The 8,320-nt window shown below is 42.8% G+C and overlaps 1 long non-coding RNA gene across 1 annotated transcript; it reads right to left on the reverse strand.

Annotated features, from left to right (window-relative positions):
- Window positions 1–6,858: 6,858 nt before the first annotated feature.
- On the reverse strand, window positions 6,859–7,994 carry LOC131521363 (uncharacterized). The gene is made up of 3 exons (XR_009266279.1): window positions 7,814–7,994; window positions 7,691–7,739; window positions 6,859–7,590 (listed from the first exon to the last, which is right to left on the reverse strand). It is a non-coding gene; the product is annotated as an uncharacterized LOC131521363 (long non-coding RNA).
- Window positions 7,995–8,320: the final 326 nt, after the last annotated feature.

An 8,320-nucleotide genomic window follows, 5' to 3' on the forward strand; every position in this document is an offset into this window, starting at 1 on the left:
TGTGTGTGTGTGAGAGAGAGAGAGAGAGAGAGAGAGAGAGAGTGAATAACTCCACTCGTGTAAACCGATGGGAAAATGCAGTTTGGAATTCTTTATAATTCCAGGTTCGATGTATTATTTTTCCTGAGTTACTCTTGATGATGTAAGCCACATCTTTCATGTATTTATTCTGTGAGAATGTATCTGCAGTGTTGGGGAGTAGTTACGTGTAACGAAATTACGCAATTACAAAATAAATGTTAATCTGTTACAAAAATTAACTATATATAACTAAATTACAGTTATATAACTAAATTACAGTTACTTATTACATCTGTTGGGGGTTACATCTGAATATTTTCACACACATTTAATTGAGTACTTTCAGAAATTGCATTGACTGCTCAAATATGAGACACCAATGTTTCAGGAGTTTAGGACACAGAATAGGACACGTTTATTCAATAACTGTTTTATATCCTTATTTGGGTTTATGTATGTGCTTTATTTAATTTTTTTTCAGATGAAGTGTTTTTTTCCCCTGTTATAGCTATATGCAAAGATTTGATTTCAAAAACATTATCATAGCTATTTAACTATTTCTTGTTCTGATTTTAAACCTGTATTTAACCTCTGAATGATCTGAAAGTAAACAGAGGTGCTAAAGTCTGATTTTGTGGTGGCTGTGTGCTTTAAAATTCAATTATTATACTCTTAATTGAAGTGATGAAGGATGTTGACAGTCTGTCAGTAATCAGTGTTGAGCGCTATATAAGGCTAACCCTGTCTGCTTTACATGACTGAAAATGTTTAACAGTTGAAAACATTCGAAATTTAGAAATCAAATGTAATCAGTTACATTACTTTAAAAAAGTAAATAGTTACATTACTTATATTTTAAATAAGGTAACTTGTAATCTGTTACATTTCCAAAGTAACCTTCACCATCTGGACATTGTATCTTCATCATTCAAGGGTGCAAAGGTGTAGAGATGCAATGACATGTCCTTACTAATATCCAGCCATTACTAAATTGTCCCTAGCAATAATTTTAATCCAATTAAATGTCTGTTATCTGCCGTTATGTCCCCACCAATGCCAAAATAATACCTACACCTTTTCATGGGTATATCTGGACTCGATCGGCGAGTTTTAATGAAAAAATCGCACATTAAATCGCCATTGACAGACAGGTAAGTGAGGAGGTCAATGACTCTTCAGTAGTTATGGATGCTCTCCAAACACTGTGTTGTGAAGCTTTGAAACCTTCGCAAATCATTTGTTTCGAACCAAGTGATTCGGAGCGAGTATCAAACCGGCAAAGTCACGTGATTTTAGTCAATAAGGCTTTGTTACGTCATAACTATTTCGAAATGTTGTCTCTGTGAGTATATGCCAATGCTTAAGATAACGTCGTAAGTCAACTTGAAAATATGTATTTACACACTATTGCTAGTATTGTACTCTTTTGCATTCTTAATTAAAAAATAAAAATAAAAAAATTCAGTGGTTTGCCACTAGAGGCTGATGAGACTTTAGTTTACTCTGTGTCTGTCTTTTTTTAATACCAAATCTCAGATCAATTTGATACATTTGTAGACATTTTTAATGACTCATTTGAAAGGTTAAATATAAGAGTTGTATTTATTAGTCTCTTATTGGCAAATTAAGGAAGCGCTCTGTAAATCTGTTACGGGGCTGACGAGACGTGAGACGTGTGGATCCATGTGCAAGCTTTTATTGAAGAGAGACGTGGTCATAACAGGCAGGGTCAAACAATGGCAGACAGGTATATCAGAGGTAATGCAAAGACTAGTCCAAAACGGGCGTGGGTCATACGACAGCGAACAGTCAGAAAAGGGGCTTGACAAGAGAGGTAATCCAAACGTAAGCAAAGGTCCAGGCAGGGGTAAACACAATCCGACTTAGGCAAGGCAAGGCTAGGCTAGGCTAGACTAGGAAAACTAACGGGGCTCTGTAGGGCAGCGATAATGCATACAATACTCGGCAGTGACGGAAGGAAAGTCCAGGGTAGAAATAGAGTGTGTGATTAGAGCTGGATGGAGGGCCAGGTCCTTGTGGAAGCGGAGTGACCGGGGACCAAGGCAGAGCAGGAAGCCAGGGCAGAGTGGACGGGATTGGAGCCCACCAGGGCGGAGCCAATGGGACTGGAGCCCACCAGGGCGGAGCCGACGGGACTGGAGCCCACCAGGGCGGAGCAGAAGACCACCAGAGCCAGACAGCAGACCACCATGGCGGCGCAGATAGAGCAGGAGCATACCATGACGGATCAGGAACCCACAGCAGAGACTGGGACCTAAGGGAAACTGAGACACAAGGAGGAGACAGAACATGCACAGACACAAGGACCGAGGCAGGGAACACAGAAAGTTCATAGTTAGTCTCCATAGCTGTGACAGGACAGAACGAGAGTTCATTGATGGCCTCCATGGCCGTGACAGGACAGAGCGAGAATTCACCGACGGATACCGCTGACACCTCTGGAGGTTCTACAGCAGTAAACTCAGGACACAAGGAGAGCTTAGTAACGGTCTCTTCGACCGCAACACAACAGGTTGAGAGTACATTACTGAGTGCCACCACCATACAAGGGGCTGAGGTGAGCCCTGCCGCTTCTGGAGGTTCTGCAGCATGTGCCACCACCTCTGGAGAAGCTGTGGCAGCAGCCGCCACCTCAGACAGTGCTGCGGTGGTGTACGCCGCCCAAACACAACATAAAGTGATCCCCATCATGGGAAGCACTTCAGACAGGGGAATCAGTTCAGGAGCAGGAGGGCTAGAGTGGGTGGGTTTGGGGATACCAGCTGCGCATGCAGACACCAGTGGTGAATCCCTCACACTGGATATCACACTGGGATAATGAAAGACTGACCTTGAAGATCTGGGTGTGTCAGCCTGGACATGACCCGACTCTGGAAGGTCAGCGGAGACGTGCTGCTGTGACTCTGGACGAGCAGCTGTGACGTGCTGCTGTGACTCTGGACGAACAGCTGAGACGTGAAGTGATTCTGGATGATCAGTTGTGTCTTGGCTTGATTCATGAAGATCAGCGTTGACTTGGCTTGATTCATGAAGATCAACGGTGGCTTGACTTAGCTTGTGAAGATCAGCTGTGTCTTGGCTTGATTCATGAAGATCAGCATGGACTTGGCTTGATTCGTGATGATCAACGGTGACTTGAATTAGCTCATGAAGATCAGTTGTGACTTGGCTTGACTCGTGAAGACCAGCGTTGACTTGGCTTGATTCGTGACGATCAACGGTGACTTGACTTAGCTTATGAAGATCAGCTGTGACTTGGCTTGATTCGTGACGATCAACGGTGACTTGACTTAGCTTGTGAAGATCAGCTGTGTCTTGGCTTGATTCGTGAAGATCAGTTGTGTCTTGGCTTGATTCATGAAGATCAGCTGTGTCTTGGCTTGATTCGTGAAGATCAGTTGTGTCTTGGCTTGATTCATGAAGATCAGCTGTGTCTTGGCTGGATTTGTGAAGATCAGCGTTGACTTGGCTTGATTCGTGACGATCAACGGTGACTTGACTTAGCTTGTGAAGATCAGCGTTGACTTGGCTTGATTCGTGACGATCAACGGTGACTTGACTTAGCTTGTGAAGATCAGCTGTGACTTGGCTTGACTCGTGAAGACCAGCTTTGGCTTGGCTTGATTCGTGAAGATCAGCTGTGTCTTGGCTTGACTCGTGAAGACCAGCTTTGACTTGGCTTGATTCGTGACGATCAGCGGTGTCTTGGCTTGATTCGTGACGATCAACGGTGACTTGACTTAGCTCATGAAGATCAGCTGTGACTTGGCTTGACTCGTGAAGACCAGCTTTGGCTTGGCTTGATTCGTGACGATCAGCTGTGTCTTGGCTTGACTCGTGATGACCAGCTTTGACTTGGCTTGATTCGTGACGATCAGTGGTGTCTTGGCTTGATTCATGAAGATCAGCGGTGTCTTGGCTTGATTTGTGAAGATCAGCGTTGACTTGGCTTGATTCGTGAAGATCAGCGTTGACTTGGCTTGATTCGTGACGATCAGCGGTGTCTTGGCTTGATTTGTGAAGATCAGCTGTGACTTGGCTTGACTCGTGAAGACCAGCTTTGGCTTGGCTTGATTCATGACGATCAGCGGTGTCTTGGCTTGATTCATGAAGATCAGCGGTGTCTTGGCTTGATTTGTGAAGATCAGCGTTGACTTGGCTTGATTCGTGAAGATCAGCGTTGACTTGGCTTGATTCGTGACGATCAACGGTGACTTGACTTAGCTTGTGAAGATCAGCTGTGACTTGGCTTGACTCGTGAAGACCAGCTTTGGCTTGGCTTGATTCGTGAATATCAGCTGTGTCTTGGCTTGACTCGTGAAGACCAGCTTTGTCTTGGCTTGATTCATGAAGATCAGCTGTGTCTTGGCTGGATTTGTGAAGATCAGCGTTGACTTGGCTTGATTCGTGACGATCAACGGTGACTTGACTTAGCTTGTGAAGATCAGCGTTGACTTGGCTTGATTCGTGACGATCAACGGTGACTTGACTTAGCTTGTGAAGATCAGCTGTGACTTGGCTTGATTCGTGAAGATCAGCTGTGTCTTGGCTTGATTTGTGAAGATCAGCTGTGTCTTGGCTTGACTCGTGAAGACCAGCTTTGACTTGGCTTGATTCGTGACGATCAGCGGTGTCTTGGCTTGATTCGTGACGATCAACGGTGACTTGACTTAGCTCATGAAGATCAGCTGTGACTTGGCTTGACTCGTGAAGACCAGCTTTGGCTTGGCTTGATTCGTGAAGATCAGCTGTGTCTTGGCTTGACTCGTGAAGACCAGCTTTGGCTTGGCTTGATTCGTGACGATCAGTGGTGTCTTGGCTTGATTCGTGACGATCAGCGGTGTCTTGGCTTGATTCGTGACGATCAGCGGTGACTTGACTTAGCTCATGAAGATCAGCTGTGACTTGGCTTGATTCATGAAGATCAACGGTGGCTTGACTTAGCTTGTGAAGATCAGCTGTGACTTGGCTTGACTCGTGAAGACCAGCTTTGGCTTGGCTTGATTCATGACGATCAGCGGTGTCTTGGCTTGATTCATGAAGATCAGCGGTGTCTTGGCTTGATTTGTGAAGATCAGCGTTGACTTGGCTTGATTCGTGAAGATCAGCGTTGACTTGGCTTGATTCGTGACGATCAACGGTGACTTGACTTAGCTTGTGAAGATCAGCTGTGACTTGGCTTGACTCGTGAAGACCAGCTTTGGCTTGGCTTGATTCGTGAATATCAGCTGTGTCTTGGCTTGACTCGTGAAGACCAGCTTTGACTTGGCTTGATTCGTGATGATCAGCGGTGTCTTGGCTTGATTCATGAAAATCAGCGGTGTCTTGGCTTGATTTGTGAAGATCAGCGTTGACTTGGCTTGATTCGTGAAGATCAGCGTTGACTTGGCTTGATTCGTGACGATCAACGGTGACTTGACTTAGCTTGTGAAGATCAGCTGTGACTTGTCTTGACTTGCGAAGAGAAGCTGTGACTTGGCTTGACTGGATTCATGAAAATCAACGGTGACTTGACTGGGCTCTTTAAGATCGACTGTGACTTGACCTGGCTCATTACTGGCAGCAAGAACATTGACGGGGTGTTGTTGTGGCCGCCATTTTGCGAACGGGCTCCGCTGTCGCAGCCATTTCGTCAGCGTGCTCTGGTTCAGCCACCATTACACATGCGGACTGAATAACTGGCGTACCAATCATTAAACTAGAATGTCCCGGAGCTTGTGACTGACTGAGTTCAGCAGCCGCCATTTCAGGCACAGACGCAGTTTCGCGTTCATCCTCTGCGACACCCACAGTGAAGGGAGAGCCAACAGATATAAGAGCATAATCAATAAACTGACTAAGTGAAGCCCGAGGTCCCTCTCGAATGAGTTGTGACTTTAATGGCTGATTAATGCCCTCGCAAAAAAAGTCTATCAGGGCAAAGTCTGGCAGATCAGAAAAATAAGCGACATCTAAATACTCTTGCACATAGTCCTCGAGCGATCGCGTGTCCTGCTCGAGGGCTAATAATAGGCTAGCCATATTCATACCTGGCCAATGTCCGCGTGAAAAGCCGCTGGATCCTTGTGCAGCCGAGTATTCTGTTACGGGGCTGACGAGACGTGAGACGTGTGGATCCATGTGCAAGCTTTTATTGAAGAGAGACGTGGTCATAACAGGCAGGGTCAAACAATGGCAGACAGGTATTTCAGAGGTAATGCAAAGACTAGTCCAAAACAGGCGTGGGTCATACGACAGCGAACAATCAGAAAAGGGGCTTGACAAGAGAGGTAATCCAAACGTAAGCAAAGGTCCAGGCAGGGGTAAACACAATCCGACTTAGGCAAGGCAAGGCAAGACTAGACTAGACTAGACTAGACTAGAAAAACTAACAGGGCAAGTCTTACAAATCAATAAAAAAACACTTTCAATTTTAATGTAATGAACTTTCATGTTCATTAAACAGACTTCTTATTTAATGGTATTAGATGATTTGTAAATTGCATTTAAGAGTTGACTTTCAATAAAACATTTGATTCAAAGTTTCCAAGTTTCATATTTCTCCCATAGGCGGCGTGCATCGGATTGGCTGACGTGTCTTTGAGGGCGTGTCTTTGTATAGAATGGGCGTGGTCAGTCTGGCGGAAGTTAGCAAGTGGCTTTTCACCAATAATTACCATTATAACCCAAACCTGAGCATTAACCGGTAAGTCTGCAGAAAATAGCACACAGTATTAAATATTTTGACATGACACATTTTGAATTCTAACACAAGAGTATTTATTACTTACCTAGGTTTATTTGTGATATAAATCACATTCAGGACTGTGAGGAACACTAACATTACTGTTTTCTTAAAAGATTAGTTCAATTCCAGAAAAAAATTTCCTGTTAATTTACTCACCCCCGTGTCATCCAAGATGTTCACGTCTTTCTTTCTTCAGTCGAAAAGAAATTAAGTAATCCTGTAATGTTATGCTGTACTACAAGGAACAGTGTGGCTATCATATAATTTTAAGTATAAAAACCTAGAAATCTCAGACTAACAATTTAACAATGTAAAGTCTTTTTCGGACATGAAATACGTTTGTATGGAAGATCACTTTACTGACTTTACTGGCAGGTGGATTCAAAGTGGATGAAAGTGTAATGAGACTGAAATGAGACAATAATGAGAAGACATTTGTCCTGCTGAAATCCAGAAATACTGCATGAAATAATACATGATTTATGATCACACAGTTGGCATCCCAAGAGTTCAGGGCGTCTCATCCACCCTTTAAAATATCTCATTTTAATAGAAAATACATTCAGACAGGTGATGTCCACTAATGCAGGTGCAGCTCCTCTCCATCTTTAATCTTGAATGCTTGTGTTTGCAGTCTGGAAGCGTCGCCATGGCAAACACAATTCCTAAAAAACTAGAAAACCTCATCTCTATGGAGATATTATCCTTTATGTCACATGACCGTGCAGAATCTGGACTTCAGTCTCCTCATTAGGGGCGTGGCCTCATTGCTGTCAGGCTGAGTGAGGGGTGGAGTCACTGTGCTCCTGACCAATGGGTGTCTGCTGAAACATTTACACATTTACTACAAACATGATCAGCACAAGATTTATGCAGTCTAATGCATTCATTTTATATAAAATACATTAGACAGATTCATACCCGTTCATCTGTACCGGCTTCGGCTTCACAGATTCAGCACACACATCACCTGTAAAGGTAAAGTCAGATTTCCTTTGTTTGAAGTGTTCTCTCTATATTTTCTCTGAGTTTGTTCAGACTGACCGTGTGCTGCTGATCCGGAGGACTCTGATGGCAGGATCTGCTGATTCACCTCTGCTTTATCATACGTGTTATTCAGATTCCTGACGATCACATTCAACAGTATGAAGACTCAGAGACATGTTTTCAAATAAAAGTTTCATAATGTAAAAGCTGCAATACATTAAATGACTTAAATATTTAATTCGAATAAATCTAATATAAAATCTTTGATAAAAATGGCCATTGTGATTTAAAATGCAATTTTAAAAAAAAAAAAAGAAAAAGAAATCCAGGTTTGCTTGTTTGTAGGGCTGTGCAATTTGGCCTAAAAAAATTGTGTTTTTATATTTCTATGGCTGTATAATAATATTAATAAGAAAAATATTTTATTATGATTACTATTATTACTATGATACAAAATGTGCAATATTACTATGATAGTATTTAATAATTTAAAAATAGAAAAATTTAAAAGTATAAAAACTAAGAAACATTTTTAAATTTACAGCTCCTAAAACTTACTGCCAG

This window comes from Onychostoma macrolepis, chromosome 16, assembly GCF_012432095.1.
Source record: "Onychostoma macrolepis isolate SWU-2019 chromosome 16, ASM1243209v1, whole genome shotgun sequence".
Lineage (NCBI taxonomy): Eukaryota > Metazoa > Chordata > Actinopteri > Cypriniformes > Cyprinidae > Onychostoma > Onychostoma macrolepis.